We start from the raw sequence: 25,356 nt of genomic DNA, 5'->3' as shown, positions 1-25,356 counted from the left end.
AACATACCAACAAAATCCTTTTTGTTTAAATTTACTGTAATAAATTGGTATCGGTATTGACACTTGCTGCGCCTGTCATTACAAGTCTTATTACAGTAATCGTAGCCAACAACTGTTTGCCAGAACGTTAAATCTTGACAAGCCTTGATCGCGTTATCAGTTTTCTAAAAGGATAGAACTGAAATCGAAAAGCTCTTTATTTAAAGAAACTGCATCTATTTCTTGTGATTTAAATATACAATTAACAGATGTAGGTTAATTTGAATATTTAAAGTGTGTTCTTTACACATGAAAATCGCTCATATGACTCTGATATTATCACACAACAGTTCACCCATTTATGCCTAGCGTCTAGCAAAAAGGCATTGGCAAACAGCGTAGGCCCAGATGAGACGCCGCAAAATGCGGCGTCGCACCAGGGTCTACGCTGTTTTCTTAAAGGAATTTCTGTAAGAAATATTCTAAATATAGAAATAAATATTCTAGACATCCCTAATTTTGGAAATAAATTGATCCAATTTAGAAGGATGGGAGAGTCCACTAGGCATAAATGAGTTAAAGAAACTGCATCCATTATTTTTGGTTTAAATATACATTTACTAGATGTAGGTTAATTTGAAATATAAAGTGTGTTCTTTCCAATTAAAATCGCCCATATGACTTTGATATTATCACATAACAGTTACACACATTTAGGTTCTATAAAACTGTCAGAGCATTGTGACACATGTTCAGTATTCTTAAATAAACAAAAACATTAACCCATTTATGCCTGGTGAACTCTCCCATCCATTTAAATGGGATCAATTTATTTCCAAAATTAGGGATGTCTAGTATATTTATTTCTATATTTAGAATATTTCTTACAGAAATTCCTTTAAGCAAACAGCGTAGACCCAGATAAGACGCCGCATCATGCTAATCCTAATGAATGAGAAAATAAAAATCTAAAAGAACAGTCGTGTTTGATAAACACTTGAAACAGACATAATTGTTGGTGGTTTCAATTATGGGTTAAGTAAATTTCAGAGCTCGAGTATTTATTTAAAAAAAATAATTAAAAGAACTATACGAAAATGTTCTGTGGAAGACTATATAATGTAATAAATCTTACAGAAAGGTATTTCTATAAGAAATGCTAAAGCTGACTCGGTATGTATTGCATTCTATAATATTGTATAGTATATAAACATTTCTCGTTCACTGTAATAATTATTGATGATTGGCAAGGTTTAATGTACTGTAAGACTTATCAGGACGGCGAGTTATATATTATAGTAGTCGCGTATGTATGGTTGATGATAAAGTAAATAACGAAGGCTTTTAACGGTTAAGTGAACGTTCTATTTTCCGTTTTTAAAAGTCTGGCTCACCAGGCACACTAAACAAGATTAACAACATTTGTAAATATAACGTGAATAATAAAGTACATCTAAGGCTCACCCTTTGACAGTTAATTTCAAGTTGTTTTAATTTGGGAATACTTAGAGTTTTAATTTACGATTTATTTAGATTATATTTTATTCATCTTATTTTAACTTTTTGATGTTGTCGATTCAGAGTTGGAAATTTGAATGAATCCGCCTTGTGACGCTCGCCTTTTTATAGACAGTATCAGCCAATCGGGTTGCACGTTACAAAATTCGGACCAATGAAGACAATTGTTACCAAGTTACATTAGCGTTCTAAAATGATTATTTCAGAGAAAATTTAGCTTCTGATGCAAAACTACAATTAATTACAATTTATAATGTCGCGTTCAATTGATATTTAGAAAGAACACTATTTAATGAATAAAATGGCACCACATATGGTTTTAATAGACAAAAATATGATATCAAACGCCGCGTTTCCAAAATAGACAGCTTCCAAACAAGATGGCGGATGCGAATGACGTTTGACAAATAAGTTGACATGAGCAAACTGCTTAAAATTGCATTACATACATTTACATAAACACTCTCATTTAGCCATTAGGTTATAAGAAAAACATATTAAATATATATAAAGGGTGACCTTTTTCAGAATCATACTGATTTTAAGCATAAGCAAAAACTGCAAAATGACAACACATCAATAAATAATTAAATACAGTTTCAACCGTTCCCCAGTAAATTACTGGTGAATAAAATCACATTTTAACTGTTATATTCCATAGGCTATATTAACCTAACATTGATAATGGCCAAGTAAACATACAATAAATTATTTGAGTAATAATAATATTGCATTTGCAATATAAATATAGCCTATAATTATTCATTTAACAACTACTAAGTAAAAATACAATATGAGATATATATTAGAAATTATTAGATGTTTAGAGTTATGGCTTGAGTTCTGTAACAACTAATTTGTTACATTACGTACGCCGATCTCCACTATCATACATTTTTAGCAACTATCAATTGAAGAAGATTAATTATGTATATGTGAGTCTTCCTAAAGCTGAGACATGAGGTTATTCGTTAGCTTACCGACATTATCAGTGCTCAGCTGAGAGAAAACTCAATACCTATCGTTAGAGCTAAGCTAAATGATTTAGAATGTTTTTGATACTAGACCAAGAAGAAGGAAACGGTCTGCATATATGCATCTGCAGGATAATTTACGTGAGAAAGGAACACTTGGGAGCGCAGGCGAACATATCACTCGATCTCCAGTTTCCAGACATGAACATGCTGATGTTAATAGCGCGTTCCTTTGATGACACAAACGTGTGAACAAAAACATCGACAATTCATTTAGAAAAACGTTTAGAGTCTGAGAGTTCTATCACTTTTTAAACGACGGATTGCGAAACCAAACTCGTTGAATTCGTGCATGCAGATATATGCCACAAGAGATTTTAAGTTCACATATGTATCAAAGCACCTGGCTTAACAATCGCGTTTTTGATTCCAAACAAAGCTCAGCCATGTTTGACCCGAATACAATAATTTACATACAAGTTTGCGGCATTCGTCCACATACCCACCCCAACCTTGACGTTGCAATAAAAGTGAGCGCAAATATTCATGATGGCTTTAACACGTGTTGGATATAAACAATACACCAGAAATATGGTTTAAAGTAAAAATTGTAGTAAATTAAGTCTAGAAACGATAAAAGTGTTGACAGTCTGGTTATATTTCGTTGAGTAGTTCGCAACGGTTCACATAACATTTAATTCAAGACATAACCCAAAAAGATATAATACGGTACAGACTTCGATGAAAGCCAGGGTTTTATTATCAGTAGGATTAATAATCCAAATATTGAAACCCGTTATCTTAATTGTCATGGATATTAATGTAGCAATATATCGAACGCTTATCTTTTCTTAAATGCGGGTCTTCAAAAGTTGTCGACATTAACACTTGCTTTGCTGTCATGCTAGTTTTCGGATGATCGCATTAATCTTAAACAGTTCAGGTTCGCCAAACACAATAGTTTTACAGCCATTATATTTATATAATAGCTGTAATTATTTAATAAAAATAAAAACAGCTACAACACTACATTACTCTCACTCTTATTATATTAATCGCTCATGAGTGTTTTTTTATTTCTTCGTATTAACCAAATTAATACTCTTTGTTTATTTTAATAATTTCAACTAATTTAATCAGACATTAAGATAGATGATAATTTCAATACCAGTTTTAATTTTTGCATGTGGAAAATAAATAAGCAAACAAAAAGTATATTTGTATTGTGAGCCTAATAATTTACTTATGCTAAATACGGTTTATTGTTATTATAATCGGTGTAACAACTACAAACATATATATTGTGGATCACATCTTTGAAAACGCTTGTACTATGTTATTTGACTAGTAACGACTTACCTTATAGAGATAACAATTATTGTTTTTTAATTGAAAGTAGTCATTGTTGTCAACTCTCAAAAGTACGCAATCTATTTTACGCATACAATATTTTATCACATGCTATACCCTGTTTCCCATGTACTACAACCATTACATATTTTTGTATATAGCACATGTGTAATACAGCATTATTAATAGTTTTCATTGGCTTAGTTTTCGTTTATTGACCCATCGCATTTTGTTATTTTGCTGAAATGACGTTGCAACTTCAAATGACGTCACGAAATGTAAACAACATTCGAGATTTATCATAATGTTTGCGTAAATATTTATTTAATTTGCTTATTTAAAAAGCATGTGATAAAAATGATCTGACACTCGTTGTCATATCATACCATATTTTATTAAACTCGTCCAGGAAATTCGTTAGTAAGCTCGCCAAAGGCTCGTTTACTAACAAAATTCCTGAACTCGTTTAATAAAATATGGTATGATATGACAACTCATGCCAGATCCTATATATAGAACACTACAATGGCCTCATATGTATAGCGATTTTTTAATTAGAATAATAACATAAAATGGCCCAATATAAATATGGGGAACAGTGCACACGTGTCTTTGCCTAAACGTTTATCCGGCCGTTGCCGCGACGAAATCCGGTGCTTCATTCGAAAAGGTATATACGCACGTGTAATTCAACACGTTAACACTTATCTTTATAAGCCTATTACAATGCGAGGTTATTTCGACAATAAACCTCGCATGTTGAGCTGTTAAGGACAGGTTAGACTTAAACTGTAAGTGTTTCGGATGACTGTACCTTTATCATGTAACTATCGACGGCATACAATGGGTATATCTGTAACAGTTTACATTGATGGAAAAAAAACGTCCGCACTTTGATATGCTGACTTTCCACTTAAGTGTACAATTGATCGATATTGTTAATAACCTCAAATAAATGAACTTAATAAATTAAGTGATTTTTTTTTCAATAAGGTAAAGTAGATACAAATCTTGAAAGTTCTTGGACCATTAACTCGATTAAAAAAAATAATTAAAAACATATGTATCAATAAATCTCAAAAGAGAAAAAAAAACGAAAAATTCCTAAAGTGTACATATGTTTAACGATCATGCAATATGATATATTGATGGGACAAGACTAACGCCTTTATAACACAAACGTAGTTGACAACAATCGCTCGAGGTAGATAATCCAAAACATAAAATAAAAATATTTTTCGCTTCAACAATTTCAGCAAGTTTCCGATCGTCATTGTTAAGAAGTGTTAAATGAAGTAAAGACATAACACCTTAAAACGTCAAGTTACTCCTTTCAATGAATATAATATTATATGTTTTTCTATGTGTAACCATTCAGTCGTCGAGCTCCCTTTTGTATCACCGTACTTCTATTTCCATATCAAATCAGTGGTGATATAAGATTAACCAACGTGACAGTGTCGTTTCGTGATATTCTCTAAATATAACTTTTGAATGCTGTAGTATATGTCCAGATGTCATAACTGAATAGCAAACAATTATCAAAAGACGAAAATTAACTTCACCAACATTCACATTTCAGTTGCATTGCAGGTATCTTATGACTACTATGCGGTACTTAACTCGTGGAAAGTATCTGATTCTCAACAATGAGGTAAAGGACCAAGACACCAGACAAAAATCGCTTCACACAAGTTGATGCAAGTTTAGCTATTAGTTGTAGGAAACCAACTTCCCAGTATAAATCTACAAACCCCCGTTTTGCAGTGTCTATGAAATTTAAATCATAATTGTATAAAAGCAATGTTTGTTTAACCTCAGATTGTAATTGTGAAGAAAATTGCAGATGTGACAATCTTAATGGCACAAAGTAAGAATTCTGTGTGAACACGTTTTTTACTGAATCAAATGATACCAGATCAAACATTACCAAAACGTCGTAACGCTAAATTATGCCAACGTGCATTTTACTATTTTACAACGAAAAAACTATATATTAAGTTTATAAACATATATATTTACTGTTTTGTTTATAAAAACGGCGAATGACTACATTTAATTGGTTTTGTTGTATATTTAATCCAACAACATATTTTGCAAAATGATGTTATTCCAATGCAAGAACGAATGACATAATCAATACGAATTACATGTTATTAATGTTCCGACAAGAAAGTTGGACAAAATGAATTGTCATCTTATAGTTAAACAGAATTGTACTGATTTTAAATTACTTTCAATTAATATTTCCTTTTTAATTATATTTGCTAAGTCGTTATAATTCAGACATAAGACGTTATAATTATGGACCGATCGACAACACTTAAGGCGGTTCAGACGAGTTAAATAAAGGGTGTGTCTTGGAGAGTAACAACCAACACATTTGAAATTATTTTTAATGTTTTTAACATGGTATCTTAAGTTAAATTATTGTTTGATATTCACAATATTAAGACGTTTTATAGTTTCTTGATAAACAAAAAAGAGAATTTCTTATTATCGCTATGAAGGACGGGTTTTGAATGACGCCCGTCACGTATATCACAAGAAAGTTATTAAGCGCTTTTTTCTAAAATTTTCAGAATTAAGATTCAGCATACCGATATTTTAAATATTTAATATTATTTTTTATATTTTATAGTGAGTGTATGCTATGTTCAGCAATGCGATCCCAAATATGTAAGGCTGTTAAATTCATGAGACATTATAAAAGCATTCGTTTAGAACATCATACTGTCACTGTATTTCAACATTAACAAAATGGGACACCAAATAGCCTGGTTTTCGTTTGTGAATGGTACAGATTAACCCAAATATCTCAGGTTTCTTATACAATTCAAAAGGAAATTGATGTTATCAGAATAATTAATAAATAATACTTTATAATGGGCCTGATGACATATCAGTATGAAAGTTGGAGTATTTTGTTCAAACTAACTGAGCTTTTTTACTGAAGTGTTTTTGTCAAGCAGCATATTACTTAAATTACATTTTTGTGAAAAATATAAGAGACTGCAAAAAATTACTGATTAAGTATATCTTCATAATTATTTAAATCATTGGAGATATGAATACTTTTTATAAACTCGTCAATTTGCAGCGAAATGGTATGATAAATTTGAAAGAAATAGTATCTTAAAGCTTCTCTACGCGACTGGTTGTAACAGTACCGATGTGGGGCAATTATATTTGAATATTTGTTTTTAAAATCGACGCTATCAAGTGTCAAATAACCTGTAAACCTTCGAGGTGAAATTTGCAATCTCAACCTTATTTAATAATAACAATGAAAACATTGATTGATTGATTGATTGCTGTCTCCTATCTCGGTTATTAAGCGTGGATTTTATCGTGCAATGTTAAACAAAACTTCAAGGTGCACTTATAATCACATCGTATTATCTTGACGAGTTCTTGCATAAACTGTGCGTGTACGTTAAACAAGCGATAGCTAAAACAAAAGTATTACAATCATGCTTACTGATGGCTAACATAACATATTTAGTGAGCGCATAACGGGATAAATGATTCAATTCAACCGTACTGTAATCTCAACAACATGATACGAGCTTAGCTACGTGGGGCAAAAGTCTACATTAGCCCGCAATTCCAATGGCGATTTAAGAGAAATAAATAAATGTTATGAGCTTTGCGCATGTTGAATCTGAGTGTGTGATCAAAAATCTAAGAAGAATTAAAATTGGAAACTGTGGACAGCGCAGCACATAAATGATTTATCAATAGACATCATTTACAATGGTAATATAAGCATGACGGAAAGAGTTTCTTAAAGCTCCTCTACACTGCTAGTTGTTACAGCACCTATGTGGACCAATGACAAATGGTTAGCTGTTTAAAATGACGTAATTTAGTACCAAACAAGAGGTCCGCGGTCGGAGACATATGCCCCCAAGGGCTTTGAACTAGTCACCCCAATTTCAATAGGGGTATTCTACTGTCCGAGGACGATGCACATGTGATGTATCAAGCACATCGGTCAATTATTTGACGAGTTATTGATCTGAAACAATTTTCACACTAGTTGTGACAGTGACCTTAACCTTAGACCTTGTGACCCCAAGTGCAATATTGGTCATCTACTGTTCAATGCCAATGCACATGGGAAGAATCAATCCAATCGGTCGATTCGTTGACGAGTTATTGATTGGAAACGATTCTCACACTTATTGTGACAGCGACCTTGACCTTTGACCTGGTGACAAAAATTTAAATAGTGTGGATTAAGTGTGGACATTGAAAAAATGAAAATAATGTAACTTATTTTGAAGAACCATTCATACACATTTCAATTATGAGTTAATTAAATATTTGAAACCACTAACCTTATTGCGATTCAACCATATAATCCTTAAATTGCCTACAAATAATGATTGTCAAACAAAATTCGTGGCAGTCTACTTTAAAAACTTATTCAAACTCTTTGACGCACACAATACAAAAGAACACTGCCACAAATGCAAATTTAGATCGCTTTGTATTTACATAATAGCTAACACTAATCAAACTGTAATCCGGCCGTTAATGAAATCCGATGCTTTCTCGGCGAGCAAGCTCACCGTCTGTCATCACCACCGGGATTAGATTACCAGCGAAGCGAAAGTGAACAATGATGTTAGGCATCTTACAGAATAATTAATATGTTTAAAAATGTGTAACTATCTTGCAATTCGTATTGATGAAGCATTATTTACACAAATTTATGACCGCTTGGTACCGGGTTGAAATTGGAACTTCTCGAAGAAACAGCTTTTCTTTCATGATTACATGGTTTGCCATCGAGTATGGAGTTGATTTCCTATTCTTATAGGCAATATATACCATCTTAACGCTATTTCGTGTCTTAGTTTGATTATTGTTTGTGGAAATCTATTAAATTAAAATAACTGTAGTGTACGGCGAATAGTTGTTTATGGCAAAAGTCGTGTACGGTGAATAGTTAAAGTCATGTACGGCGAATAGTTGCAGCGTATTGGCCAAAGTTGTCGAAAATTTAAATGATTTTAAGAAAATATTTTTTCAATATACATATGTATTATTAAGGTCGGACTTTTTTCCCCTTTGAATGATGTATAAATCTTCATTTAAAACTTAGTTTTTGCCCCCCCCCCGAATTAATACGCAAACATAGCACATGTGCTGAAATTCAAACAATTGCGACGTCATGTGCGTTTGTGGTTGAACGCTACAACGCTGTGAACAGAAAGTCAGCAGAGTTCCAATAATTACACGAGTTGTATATCAAACCCTGATTGGAATCAACTTGTTAGTAAATATGTTATCGATTCATCTTGATTTTAAAACATAACTACGATGAAATGCACTAGAATCGTATTAAACTAAAATACGGACTGAACAATGGTCGATCGATTTATCATACCACCGCATTGATATCTGCCTGATATATAGAGAATAACAGGTAACTGTCTGATCTTTTTGTAATATATCAGGCAAGGCTTAGAATAATATAACGGCGAGGCTTGCCGAGCTGTTATTTTATTCGCTCCGAGCCTGAAATATTACAAAAGATCAGGCAGTAACCTGTTTTCTGTTTATCAAAACCTCTACGTCCCCGATTTTAAAGAAATAATGAAAAAAATCTCTATATGGCGGCGAATGTATTTAGATAATGCAATGCATATATTCTTTTTAAAAGCATCTAACTTACTTGGATCATAAATACAATCTAGCTACGGACACTATTCTTTGCCAGTGTACTTAAGGATTCATATTTGTACCATAGAGGTACTTAACACGAACTCCAACAAAAAGAGTTGCATTGGTGTCTTTTGTGATCTGTTTAAATATTCCCGAACGGTACGGGTAACATTAACATTTCATTCAATAAAGTATAACAAGATTCAACATTCACCATATACTGAGTATGCCTTGCTGTTAATCATAGAGTTCAAAGTAGCTTAGCTGAGCAAAGTTTGTCTATAAAACCAATGTAAATTTTAAACAGTGACCCATAAATCGAATCAAAATAATTTACAAAATGTAAGTAACAATGTTCAAACACGCTCCATTCGCACAACAACAATGCGTTTTAAATACAATTAAGTTATTTTTGGAATGTATATATTCCCATGGATTCGTGTCGCACTTGTGTGGTGCGTTTGCTATTTCACGTATAGTAAATCATATGTTGCCTACCCAAGCATACATGGCACAATATCAAATGGCTTGATTACGAAGGATGATATAACATACCATTTTGAACCTGTAACCTAAGATATAAATAACCACAACCTTCATATGTCTATTAACACTTCAGTAATTATTGCCGTATATATATCGCCTAACTGTGTTTATCGCGATTTGATTGTGGAAATTTAATTTTAGAAAACACGCGGAAATTTAGCTTATAGTATTGCAGCTGTATATGCGAAATACAACCCACACTATAACACAAACTTGAAGGCGTTAATGATTTGGTAATTGCGATTGTTTACATTTTTACTGCGGTAACATAAACTGCATGAATTTCGTACATTTCCACTTTTCGGTTTTGTCTGTTGAGGATAGGAATGCGAGTTGTACTTCAAGTGATTTGAAAACAGTGGTGTAATTTCCGAAATAATGCAAACATGCTGTGTTACAGTCGCTAAAGACAAGTCCCATCGTTCCATGCCACAATAAAACCTTTCAAGTATAAGAAAAATTGGTCAACACATGTAATGCACATGATGGTTTAACCAGAAGCAATCAGGATAAGATTAGCGATCGCACTTAAACTGTCAGAACAGCATAGACTGAGACAAATGACTCAACACAGCCGTTTGGTAACTTCAACGAACTTTATATTAGCTTAAACACATATATGAGTCAACCAGAAAACACACCCAGCAGAAAAATGAAGTAGCAATAAAATGCGAAATAAAGAAATATGAAATATGAATGTGCTTGCATCATCCATTCAAATGTGAACTTGGTTGGCAATAGAAAATAGATGGAACGAAAATACGTCTACATTGTTTTTATCCCACTACAAAGTGATCTTTCATAAGAAAACTCTATGGTGTAATACATTAAAGCTGTATCAAATCCATCAATATTCAATATTGTTATTGCATTATAAGGCCTCCGGCCCATATACAAACATATGTACAACCAATGATTAATCATATGTCAGTGCGCATGAGGTTACAATACAGATCACAAATGGTTTAAATCAACAATGAAAATCTAGACAAGATATAGTATGTCTCAATCAAACATATCCAAGTATGCATTTCGTTCTTTAAAGGCATAATATATGTACATGGAAATATTTCTTATCAGTTTCATATCCTCAGTTGACATAAGGCTGTAAAATTTCTCTAAAGTTGGATATTGAAAGTAATACAGTGGTTTATAACTTGGACGAATATTTAAATACAACGGGCAACTAATTATAAAATGGAATTCATCTTGAAGAACAGTTTCGCAAAATAGACACGTACGATAATCCTAAGAAAAATTGTAATGCCTCCCTTTCTCTACCATAAGATTATGTGAGGAGCTACGAAAGCTAGCCAAACATTTTCTAAATGTGTCTATATCTATAGCAGTGACATATTTTTCGGCAGTGAAATTAGTCTTAAATATCGAGTAATAATGTAATTTACTACTATCAATACATCTTGAGTGCCATGTTTACATAAACTGATCTTTTAGCTTTTGTACATATTGTAGTAAAAACAACTTTGGGTTAACAACATTTTGAGCTTCCCAGATATATCCGAAACCATTTGTGTATAGGTTACATCTTACATTTGTTACCCAATTTTTATTTCCGTTTCTATCATAATAAAGTAACATTTCGTAACATAGCCTCGTGTATCTATCTCTTGGAAGGCTTAAAAGTCTATCCAATATGTAATCAAACGTTTCGCAGCATATATGTTCATCGGGAAACTACCCAAATCTCAAAGTATTGCATCATTTCATGCATTTATATAAACATTTAAAAAAACGTTTACATGCATACTATTGGACAGGCTCAATACCTTTTGGATTTTCTAGCCCCCATAATTCAGATCTATAAAGCATAGTTTCTGTAACCTTTGAATCAAATATCTTAAAAAAAGTTTGAAAAGGCAGACATGAAATATGTTGAAATTAATTTAGGATATACATTAACACTTTCTTTGCTTTAACTGACATTGATATTTAAATCCATCATACATCACTCTATGCACATAATGTATCAGAATACTTTTTATCCCACTTTTACAGCGAATTCGGTTGATTAAAGCCCCGTTGATTAAAAATATCATATAATCAACGGCAGGAAATGACGTCAATATTTTGACGAAATGACGTCATAAATCCAGCGAAATTATCCTGTCAAACTAATATTGTTTAAACAAAAAGGTTTACAAAATTACAAGTGGGATAAATAGAATAATAGATTAGTGTTGATTACAGATCAGGTTTATCATGCTCGGCACGAAAACGAAAAAGCACTCGCCAGGGCTCGTGCTTTTTGTTTTCTTAAAGCCTCGCATGATAAACCTGATCTATAATCAACACTAACCTATTATTCTCTATTTCTAGAATATTAAGAGTTGGTCCTTTCTTTGACAGTTAATCTTTGACAGTGAACACTAAACATATAATAATATTATTTCACTGTATACGTTTAGAGTACGCATCAAGCATACACACAAGAAATGGAAAATAAATCTTATCATTTAAAGACAATACAGAGTTCATGCAATTGATTTTCATTCAATGAATATATTGTGTTGATTGTCATATTATCTTTTAACGTAGAAACATTATATAGTATTAAAATATTATAAATGAAGTATCAATGTATTAATAGCATAAAAGGGGTTCCAGCTTCATTAGCATGACAGGTATTTTATGACTTCTATTCAGTCTTATAACTGAAGGTAAGTATCTGATTGCACAATATTAAGCCACGAGACATTCAGTATAAATCTTCAAATCCCATTTGTTGCAACGTCTATGAAATTAATAGCGTATATGAATACAAGCAATGATATTTAACCACAGATTTTAATTGTGTGATTAATCACTGATGTGAACATTTTATAAGCACGAATTAAGAAGTCTAAGTAGATAACGGTTTTCACTGAATCAAACAACACTTGATATGAAATTTTAATAATTCGTAACGCTTATTACGATTCGTGCTTTTGCTGTATGTTTAATCAAAGTAACTACTTAAAACTGATGTTGTTCGTGTTTAAAATCGAATGACAAAATAAATAAGCATTAAATGTTCTTATTGTTCTGACGAGGAAGTTTGACAAAATACATTGTCCTCTTAGATCATAACTCGTAAAGTCGTTATACTATAGGCGGAGAGTACTCATGAAATTACTTTAACGTATTCTCTAATTTTAATGCATAATATTTGCTTAGTTGATATAATTCGTTGAAAGGAATTTTTATTCAGACTACTAGTCCTAATTCACATTGAGCATCTATAACGGCAGTTGCATTTTAACGTGACGGAATATAATGATAAGAGATGCGAAAAACATAATATAAGTCGCTTAAATGCCTAGGACTTTACGCACGAATTCATTTAGGACATCATACTGTAACTGTTCTTCAATAATAATATTTCAAAATAAGGACACTCGAAACGGCCTCCATCCAGATGAAGCGTGGTTGCCAGTTATCAATGGTATAAATTAACCCAAATAGCTTAGGTTTCATTTACAATTTCTTCCAAACAGGGACTGATGTTATCAAAATAATTAATAATTATTTCACTAAATCATGTACAGGATGACATATCTGGGGAATAACTTAAATAAGTACGGTTCATATTGCCTTTAATCGCTATCATAACCGTTGCTGAATTGGGTGAAAGACTGTTGTACTAGTGACTGCGTTTACTAATTCGACACAGTTTTTGTACAGCAACACATAATTAGAATTAACTTTTTGAGACAAAAATATAAGCAACTGCAAACTGTTTAACTTCAACTATATATTGTTTATATTATCATATTTAATATGATTTTTCTTTATAAACGCATGAATTTAAAATAGTAAGATTAGTTTGACGGAAATAGCATCTTAATTATTAGGAATATTTACACAATTGCTTGTAACGGTTTCAATGTGGGACAGTGATAAATCATGAGTTGTTGTTACAAACGACGTTATAAAATACAAAAAACATTCACCTTTATGGTGAAATGTGGAATCGCAACCTTATTTTTTAATAACAATAATAACATTGATTGATTGATTCCTGTCTCCTACGTCGGTTATTAAGCATCAGTTTTATCGTGCAATTGTAAAGAAATACGTCTGACAATGGGTACTTATTATAACAGCGTATTTACCTGACGAGTTCTTGCAGATACTGTGCTTGCACTTTTAACAAAAGCGACAGATAAAACAATTGCACAAGAATAAAGCTTACAGGTTGCGTACACAACGTATTTAGTGAGCGCATAAAGGGACAAATGATTCAACTCAACCTTGCTGTAATCTCAACAACATGATACAAGCTTATCTGCGTGGGACCATTACCGTAATTTCAATGGCTATATAAGAGGAAAAAAAAATATTATGAGTTTTGCGCATGTTGAATCTGATTGTGTGATTATAGATCTTAAATAAGTTTCAATTCAAACTGTGGACAGCACATACATGATATATGAATTGACAGCATAATAACTCTACATGAAGAAGAAGGTGAACTTTTACATTACTATTAATATCCGGAACTCACCACAATAGGCATCAATAATTAATAAAAAAAAAATGAAAAGAGTATATTTATTTATCCGAACATCACGGAACATCATTACAAATAACGTGCGCGTCATATGTTATCGGGCGTTGGTTTGGACATCGATGTTGCATACCAACAAAATTCTTTTTTTGTTTAAATTTACTGTAATAAATTGGTATCGGTATTGACACATGCTGTGCTTGTCATTTAAAGTCTTCGGCTTATTACAGTAATCGTAGCCAACGACTGTTTGCCAAAACGTTAAATCTTGACAATCCTTGATCGAGTGATCACTTTTTTAAACGGATAGTACTGAAATCGGAAAGCTCTTTGTTGAAATAAACTGAATCCATTTCTTTTGGTTTAAAGATACATTTAATAGATGTAGGTTAATTTGAATATTTAAAGTGTGTTCTTTCCAATTAAAATCGCCCATATGACTCTGATATTATCACATAACAGTTGAATTCATTTAGGTTTTATAAAAATGTCAGAGCAGTGTGACATATGTTTCGTTCAGTATTCTTAAATAAACAAAAACTTTAACAATAAGGTTATAATTTCAAAATATATGATTAATAATTACATTGCCGCACAAAGTATGGGCATTCACAACATGATTGATCGATCGCATTTTGAAGAAATGTTTATACACATTTGAATTTGTGCATTTATTAAATATTTAAAACCACTTACCTTATAACGATTCGAAAAGCATATCTCCTTAAATTGCCTATAATAACTGCCCTTTAGTATTTATTGCTGTCAACTCTCAAAGCGTATTCTTACTCTTTGACGCACACAATACCATATAACACTTCAATGAATGTACATTAAGAGCGCTCTTTATTAACATAAAAGCACAAGAATGTCCGATCCGAATAATGTGGTGAACAACTCAAACTTTTTCTACTTAAACGCTTATCCTGCCGTTAATGAAATCCGATGCTTTCTCACCGAGCAAGCTAAAATAAATGCTGTCAACGCACAGGGAGTCTACATGGAAACCTTCAACGCCGATTGCTTGTAAACAATGATCAGTAGTGAGTCTAATTCGACTATAAATCTCACACGTTAAAAAGGGAGGACACTTGATGTTGAAAACACATGCTTAGCGATGGGTATGTTGGGGGTTTTATTACTAATCTTTCGTTTAAATAGACTGTGTATTTATATATTTATGAAAGACTAGGGGACGTACACTGTTTCTTAAACACATAAAGGTTCATAATTATTATGAGATAATGTAATGATATGTGAATATAATATTGAAGCTTTCAGTGGAATTTCTACTCCTAATGAATGAGAAAATAAATCTAAAAGAATAGTCGTGTTTAATAAACACTTGAAACAGATACAAAATAAACCCACATTTATGTTACAACTTACCCATAATGAAAACAAGTGCGTTAGAGGGAAGATATCTACATACTAGACGCTTTAGGTGGAATGTTCTCAACATAAAACACAGTTTCCGTATTTAATCATTTGTGTGAATAAAGAGACGAGTATACATTCTTCTCTTGTCTTCATTAGAAAAGGTTAATTAATTGCGGACCCACAGGCTAATCAGTGACGATTCTTTCCGATTTATGAATGTGTTCGTTTTAAGAAAGTATGTTCTAAATCTTAAAGTCTAGGCGGACTGTGTCGCTCCGGATAAGCCTGTGCCAGCTTCACGGGCTAATCTGGAAAGACACTCGACACACATGCAGTTAGCTTGGTCTTACACAGCACAACCTATTTCTTATTTAAACAAGGTTTTTGTTAAGAAATGTATGTCCAAAGCTCATTTCGTATGTTTCGAAAAACAATCGACAAATATGTTGATAGTGTTGATGGTTTCAATTATGGGTTAAGTAAATTGCAGAGCTCGAGTATTTATTTAAAAAAAAAATAAAAGAACTATACGAAAATGTTCTGTGGAAGACTATATAATATAATAAATCTTACAGAAAGGTATTTCTATAAGAAATGCTAAAGCTGACTCGGTATGTATTGCTTTCTATAATATTGTATAGTCTATAAACATTGCTTGTTCATTGTAATAATTATTGATGATTGGCAAGGTTTAATGTACGTACGCCGATCTCCACTATCATACATTTTTAGCAACAATCAATTGAAGAAGATTAATTATGTATATGTGAGTCTTCCTAAAGCTGAGACATGAGGTTTAAGGTTATTCGTTAGCTTACCGACATTATCAGTGCTCAGCTGAGAGAAAACTCAATACCTATCGTTTGAGCTAAGCTAAATGATTTAGAATGTTTTTGATACTAGACCAAGAAGAAGGAATCGGTCTGCATATATGCATCTGCAGGATAATTTACGTGAGAAAGGAACACTTGGGAGCGCAGGCGAACATATCACTCGATCCACAGTTTCCAGACATGAAAAAGCATGCTGATGTTAATAGCGCGTTCCTTTGATGACACAAACGTGTTAACAAAAACATCTACAATTCATTTAGAAAAACGTTTAGAGTCTGAGAGTTCTATTACTTTTTACACGACGGATTGCGAAACCAGACTCGTTGAATTCGTGCATGCAAATATATGCCACAAGAGATTAAAAGTTCACATATGTATCAAAGCACCTGGCTCAAGAATCGCGTATTTGATTCTAAACAAAGCTCAACCATGTTTGACCCGAATACAATAATTTACATACAAGTTTGCGGCATTCGTCCTCATACCCACCCAACGATGACGTTGCAATAAAAATGAGCGCAAATATTCATGATGGCTTAAACACGTGTTGGATATAAACAATACAACAGAAATATGGTTTATAGTAAAAATTGTAGTAAATTAAGTCTAGAAACGCTAAAAGTGTTGACATTCTGGTTATATTCCGTTGAGTAGTTCGCAACGGTTCACCTAACATTTAATTCAAGACATAACCCAAAAAGATATAATACGGTACAGACTTTGATGAAAGCCATGGTTTTATTATCAGTAGGATTTATAATCCAAATATTGCAACCCGTTATCTTGATTGTCACGGATATTAATGTCGCAATATATCGAACGCTTATCTTTTCTTAAATGCGAATCTTCATAAGTTGTCGACATTAACACTTGTTTTGCTGTCATGCTAGTTTTCGGATGATCGCATTAATCCTTAACAGTTCAGGTTCGCCAAACACAATAGTTTTACAGCCATTATATTTATATAATAGCTGTAATTATTTAATAAAAATAAAAACAGCTACAACACTACATAACTCTCACTCTTATAATATTAATCGGTCATGAGTGTTTTTTTATTTCTTCGTATTTACCAAATTTATACTCTTTGTTTATTTTAATAATTTCAACTTATTTAATCAGACATTAAGATAGATGATAGAGTAAAGTGGATAATTTCAATACCAGTTTTAATTTTTGCATGTGGAAAATAAATAAGCAAACAAACAGTATATTTGTAATGTGAGCCTAATAATTTACTAATGCTAAATACGGTTTATTGTCATTATAATCGGTGTAACAACTACAAACATATATATTGTGGATCACATCTTTGAAAACGCTTGTACTATGTTATTTGACTTGTAACGACTTACCTTATAGAGATAACAATTATTGTTTTTTTAATTGAAAGCAGTCATTGTTGTCAACTCTCAAAAGTACGCAATCTATTTTACGCATACAATATTATAGAACACTACAATGGCCACATATGTATAGCGTTTTTTTATTAGAATAATAACATAAAATGGCCCAATATAAATATGGGGAACAGTGCACACGTGTGTTTGCCTAAACGTTTATCCGGCCGTTGCCGCGACGAAATCCGGTGCTTCATTCGAAAAGGTATATACGCATGTGTAATTCAACACGTAAAAACTTATCTTTTAAAGCCTATTACAATGCGAGCTTATTTCGACAATAAACCTTGCATGTTTAGCTGGTAAGGACAGGTTAGACTTAAACCGTAAGTGTTTCGGATGACTGTACCTTTATCATGTAACTATCGACGGCATACAATGGAAATATATGTAACAGTTTACATTGATGGAAAAAAACGTCCGCACTTTGATATGCTGACTTTCCACTTAAGTGTACAAGTGATCGATATTGTTAATAACCTTAAATAAATGAACTAAATAAATTAAGTTAATTTTTATCAATAAGGTAAAGTAGATACAAATCTTGAAAGTTCTTGGACCATTAACTCGATTAAAAAAATAATTAAAAACATATGTATCAATACATCTCAAAAGAGAAAAAAAACGAAAAATTCCGAAAGTGTACTTATGTTTAACGATCATGCAATATGATATATTGATGCGACAAGACTAACGCCTTTATAACACAAACGTAGTTGACAACAGTCGCTCGAGGTAGATAATCCAAATCATAAATAAAAAAAGTTTTCGCTTCAACAATTTGCAAGTTTCCGATCGTCATTGTTACGAAGTGTTAAACAAAGTAAAGACATAACACCTTTCAACGTAAAGTTACTCCTTTCTATGAATATATTTTTACTGTTTAGTTTTTAATAACGGCGGATGATTACATTTAATTGGTTTTGTTATATATTTAATCCAACAGCATATTTTGCAAAATGATGTTATTCGAATACAAGAACGAATGACATAATCAATACGAATTACATGTTATTAATGTTCCGACAATGAAGTTGGATAAAATGAATTGTAATCTTATAGTTAAACAGAATTGTACTGACATTTGATTACTTAAAATTATTTCCTTTTATAATGATATGTTCTAAGTCGTTATAATTCAGACAGAAGACGTTATAATTGTGGACCGATCGACAATATTTAAGGCGATTCAGACGAGTTAAATAAAGCATGTGTCTTGGAGAGAAACAACCAACACATTTGAATTTTTTTTAATGTTTTAAACACGGTATCTTAAGTTCAATTATTGTTTGATATTCACAATATTTAGACGTTTAATACGTTCCTGATAATAATTTATTTTAACAAAAAAGAGAATTTCTAATTGATCGCTATGAACGACGGGGTTTTGAATCCGTAACGTATATCACAAGAAAGGTATTAAGCACCGCACTTTTTGTAAAATTTTCAGAATTAAGATTCAGCATACCGATATTTTAAATATTTTATATTATTATTTTAAAGTGAGTGTATGTTCTGTTCTGCAATGCGATCCCAATTATATAAGGCTGTTAAATTTCTGAGACATTATAAAAGAATTCGTTTAGAACATCATACTGTCTATGTCTTTCAACATTTTTTAACAAGAGCACCGCCATGCGGGTGCAGACCGCTCATCTATTTTTCTTTTTAAAGGTGAAGGGAGTCTCAATTTCAATCACAAAGAAGGGAGGGGTGGAGTGAAGAGGGGTGTATAGTGTGGGGTGTGGTCATTTATTACATTATCTTCCAAAAATGCGAAAAAAAATGCAAAAAAAAAACAACAACATTTTTTTCGGGTGGGGGTGGGGTGGGGTGTGGGGGGGAGGGGATTCTTGGGTGCGATGGTTGGACGGTAAATCTAAAATAAAATAATAAAAATAAATATTTGTGTTTTTTAACCGTTTCAAAAAAAATGGGGGGGGGGGGGGCAGGGGGTATAGTGTGAGGGTGTGGTGGTCATTTGTGAGATGGTTTGGGTAGAGTCTATTGTGGTATGTCAGGTAAGAGTTGTTTTGTCACAGTATCAATCAAATCTAATCATAAATAAAGAAGTTATGGCAATTATAGCAAAATTTAATAATTTGACATTGAGAGTCAAGGTCATTCGAAGGTCAAGGTAAAATTCAACTTGCCAGGTACAGTAACCTCATGATAGCATGAAAGTATTTAAAGTTTGAAAGCAATAGCCTTGATACTTTAGAAGTATAGTGGATCGAAACACAAAATTTAACCATATATTCAAAGTTACTAAGTCAAAAAAGGGCCATAATTCCGTAAAAATGACAACCAGAGTTATGCAACTTGTCCTTTACTGTCCCCTTACGATAGTTTGCGAGTGTTCCAAGTATGAAAGCAATATCTATGATACTTTAGGGGTAAAGTGGACCAAAACACAAAACTTACCCAATTTTTCAATTTTCTAAGTATAAAGGGCCCATAATTCCGTCCAAATGTCAGTCTGAGTTACATAACTTTGCCTGAACAGTACCCTTATGATATTTAATAAGTGTTGCAAGTATGAAAGCAATAGCTTTGATACTGTAGTTATAAAGTGGACCTAAACACAAAACTTAACCAAATTTTCAATTTTCTAAGTATAAAAATGGCACATAATTCTGTCAAAATGCCAGTCAGAGTTACATTACTTTGCCTGCACAGTCCCCTTATGATAGTTAGTAAGTGTTGCAAGTATGGAAGCAATAGCTATGATACTTAAGGAATAAAATGGACCTTAACACAAAACTTAAACAAAATTTTCAATTTTCTAAGTATAAAAAGGGCACATAGTTCTGTCAAAATGCACGCCAGAGTTATCTAACTTTGCCTGCCCAGTCCTCTCATGATAGTAAGTAAGTGTACTAAGTTTGAATGCAATACCATTGCTACTTTCTGAGAAAAGTGGACCTAAACGCAAAAGTAAACCGGACGCCGACGCCGACGCAGACGCCGACGCAGACGCCGACGCCGACGCCAAGGTGATGACAATAGCTCATAATTGTTTTTCAAAAAATAGATGAGCTAAAAATGGGACACCAAATTGCCTAGTTTTCGTTTGTGAATGGTACAGATTAACCCAAATATCTCAGGTTTCTTATACAATTTCTTTCAAAGAGGAATTGATGTTATCAGGATAATTAATAAATATTATACTTTATGATGAGCCTGATGACATATCTGTATGAAAGTTGAATGAAGAAGTTTAGCTTTATTAGAACTGAAATAGCCATTTACTTAAACACACAAAAGCTGAATTGGTTGAAAGTATTTTGTTGAAACTAAACAGTCTTTTTACTGAAGTATTTGTGCCAAGCAGCAAATAACTCGAATCACTTTTGTGCAAATTTTAAAAATATAATAGACTGCAAAACATTTTACTCATAAAGAATATCTGTATGATTATTTGAATCATTGAGATATGAATACTTTTTATAAACTCGTAAAATTGCAGCGAAATGTTATGATTTGTTTGACGGAAATATTATCTAAAAGCTTCTCTACACTACTGGTTGTAACTGTACCGATGTGGCACAATGATAAATGAATATTTGTTTTAACAAACAATTAATAACAATTAACACATTGATTGATTGATTCCTGGTTCCTACGTCGGTTATTCAGCGTCAGTTTTATTGTGCAATGTGTAAGCAAAACGTCATGGTGCACTTAAAATTACAGCGTATTCTCTTGACGAGTTCTTGCATATACTGTGCATGTACGTTAAACAAAAGCGATAGCTAAAGTATAAGCAATCATGCTTACTGATGGCTAGCATAACATATTTAGTCAGAGCATAACGGGACAAATGATTCAATTCAACCATCCTGTTATCTCAGCAACATGATACGAACCTACGTGGGGCAAAAAGAGTCTACATTAGCCCGCAACTCCAAGGGCGATATAAGTGAAATAAATAATTGTTATGATTTTTGCGCATGTTAAATCTGATTGTGTGATCAAAGATCTAAGAATAATTTCAATTGGAAACTGTGCACAGCACAGCACATAAATGATATATCAATAGACAGCATTTACAATTGTATGATAAGCTCGACGGAAAGAGCATCTTAAAGCTCCTCTTCACGGCTGGTTGTTACAGTACCTATGTGGACCAATGACGAATGGTAAGCTATTTGAAAGGACGTTATTATGTACCAAATAAACAGTTAACCTTCGAAGTGAAATATATGTAGCCACCAGCTTATTTATTAAAAACTGTAAAATCTTTGATTGCTCCATGTCTTGAACATCGAACACTAAGTGTCAATTTATAGAGTTATATAGAGTAATACTTGAGCAAAACACCATGTCGGAGGAAGAACAGCTTATGTATTTGGCGATATCTTTCTTATATTCTTCTTTAACGATGAACAAAATGAGAGCAAAATCAAAAGCATTACCTTAAAGCTTACAGATAGCTATCACAACATTGCAAGTTAACGCATAATGAGACGACTGATTGAATTAAACCGTCCTGTCATCTCAGCAATTTCATTCGAGCACAGCTACATGAGGCAAAAGTCAACATTGACCCGCTATGGCACTTGTGATTAATGTAAACAAATAATTGTGATGAGTTTTTCACGTGTTGATTCTGTTTTGTGATCACAGATATAAAAGCATTTTCAAAAGTGAACTACGTACGGCACATGCAAGTATTCGGCTTATTGCATTAGTCGTAGTCAACAAATGTTTGCCGAAACGTAGTATCTTGACAACCATTGATCTTTTTATAAGTTTTCTTAAAATATTGAACAGAGATCGCAACGATATTTGTTCAAAGAAATTACATCACAATTTGTTTTAATATGTCTATAAAATGTACATGTAGGCCATTTTTCAATATTGAAAATGTGTTGTTTCCGATTGATAAATCTTTTATCAATCTGAAATATTCACATTTTTATTTTACTTAAAGACATTTTCTTGTTTATCTTAGAGCAGTATGTACGATCATTAATTAAGTATTGATTTAACATCAAGTTTATACTTTCACAATGAGTGAAAAGTGAGGCCATAAAGAAAACTTGAAAATAATGTCACTTATTTTGAAGCACCATTCATACACATTTCAATGAACATAGCATTAATTAAATATTTGAAACCACTAACCTAATTTCAATTCAACCATATATTCCTTCAATTGCGCACAAATAATGACTGTCGTTCAAAATTCATGGTAGTCTACTTTAAAAACTTATTCACACTTTTTGGCGCACACAATACAATAGACCACTGCCACAAATGCCAATTTAGAGCGCTTTTTTATTTACATAATAGCTCACCCTCTTCATACTTAAACTGTAATCCGGCCGTAAATGAAATCCTGTGCTTTCTCGACGAGCAAGCTGAAATAAATGATGTCAACGCACAGGTAGTCTACATGAAAAACTTCAACGCCATTTGTTTGCAAACGATGATCAGTGGTGAGTCTATTTCGACTAAAAATCCCATACGTAAAAAGAGGACACTTGAGGTTGAGTACATTTACGTAGTGCTTGGTGACTGGGTGATATGAATTGATCTTTCGTTTAAATAGACTGTTATCAATATAAGAAAAGTGGACGTACACTGTTTCTTCAATAAATGAAAGATCATAATTATTGTTTCATAATGTAATGATCATAATATGTACAATTATCTTAAAGTATTCAATAAAATATCTATGTCTAACGAATAAAAGTACAACTCTGAAAGAATTTATCGTGTTTAACAAACAGTTGAATAAATATATTTTACAGATACAAACAAACCCGCACCTATGCTACGACTCGAACATAAAACAAATGCGTAAGAGAGATGAAAGAAATGCATTTGATATTTAAATACTAGACGCTTGAGGTAAAATGTTCTTAACAAATTGTATCATTCGTGTGAAGAAAGAGATAAGTAAACATAATCTTCTCTTGTCTTCATAAGGAAAGGTTAATTAATTAAGGACCTTATAGGCAAATCAGTGACGACACTTTCTGATTTATGGATTTGTTCGTTTAAAGAAAGTTTGTTCTATAAAGTCTAGGCGGACAGTGTCGTCCCTGATAAGCCTGTGTGAGCTTCACGGGCTAATCTTGGACAACACTTGACGCACAAAGATTGGCCTGTGTATTATATATACAAGCTTTTTGCTAATATGTTAATGCCCAAATCACATTTTGTATGTTGCGAAGAACAGTCGATAACTATGTTGATAGTATTTATGACTTCAACTATGGGTTAAGTCCGTTTCAATGGTTGACTATTTATTTAAAATCAATTATAAGAATTTTGCGATAATTTTCTGTGGGAAATTATATAATAGAATAAATAAACAATAAATATTACAGGAAGGTATTTCTATAAGAAAGGCTTAAGATGACACGGTACGTGTTGCTTTCTATTATTTGCATAGTGTGTAAACAGCGCTCGAAAATTGGTATGATAATTGATAATTGGCAGGATTTTAGTTCATGAAGGCGATTTTCTCCATCATTGAAATTTTAAGTTACTAAACTTTGAAGAAATGTTCCGAAAGAAGATAAATCGTGAATGGCGGCTAAGGTATTTGTAATAATACACTGCGAATATTCTTTTAAAAAGCGTCCAACTTACTTGGACAATACAATAACTCTAGTTTGTGACAGCATTATTTGCCATTGAACTTAAGCATACATATTCGTACCATAGATTTACTTTAAACGAACTTTAACCGGAAGAGTTGCTTTGGTGACTTGTGTAACTTGTTTAAAATAAACTTTATATATTCCTGAACAGCACGGGTAACATTAAAATTTTCTACAATCAAGTATTACAAGATTTAACATTTATCAAATAGTATGCCCTGCATTCAATCATGGAATGTATTATTTGTAAGTATAAATGCTGAATTTTAGATGTTTGAAGACACACGTGAATAAAAACATGTCTGGTATTATTCCAAAATAACACATAACACATATTGCATAATTTATTTAAAGTAGCTGAACTGAGCGAATTATGTATATTAAACCCACGTATATTTTGAACAGTTACCCATAAATCGAATCAAACTATGTGAAATATTAGCAAACACGTTCAACCGCGGTTCATTTGCACAACTATTCATTTATACATTTGGAATGAATATATATTCTCATGTATTCGTGTCGCACGTGTGTGGTGCGTTTTCCATTTAAAGTTTCGTCCATCATATGTTGTCT

The 25,356-nt window shown here is 32.5% G+C and overlaps 1 protein-coding gene across 10 annotated transcripts in view; it reads right to left on the bottom strand.

Annotated features, from left to right (window-relative positions):
• Positions 1-25,356, bottom strand: part of LOC127850980 (adhesion G-protein coupled receptor G6-like) — a 106,286-nt gene that overhangs the window by 29,918 nt on the left and 51,012 nt on the right. Inside the window, exon 1 of one of the 10 annotated variants that reach the window (XM_052384389.1) lies at positions 23,478-23,610. The exons of 5 other annotated variants lie outside the window; for them this stretch is intronic. The gene's annotated coding sequence lies outside the window, so the exon portion shown is untranslated. 4 more of the 10 variants (XM_052384386.1, XM_052384384.1, XM_052384383.1 and 1 more) reach the window with 4 other exon arrangements.

The sequence above is a fragment of the Dreissena polymorpha genome, chromosome 11 (genome assembly GCF_020536995.1).
Source record: "Dreissena polymorpha isolate Duluth1 chromosome 11, UMN_Dpol_1.0, whole genome shotgun sequence".
Lineage (NCBI taxonomy): Eukaryota > Metazoa > Mollusca > Bivalvia > Myida > Dreissenidae > Dreissena > Dreissena polymorpha.
The sequence above is the reverse complement of the archived record's forward strand: the minus strand, read 5'-3'. Positions and strand labels throughout refer to the sequence as shown.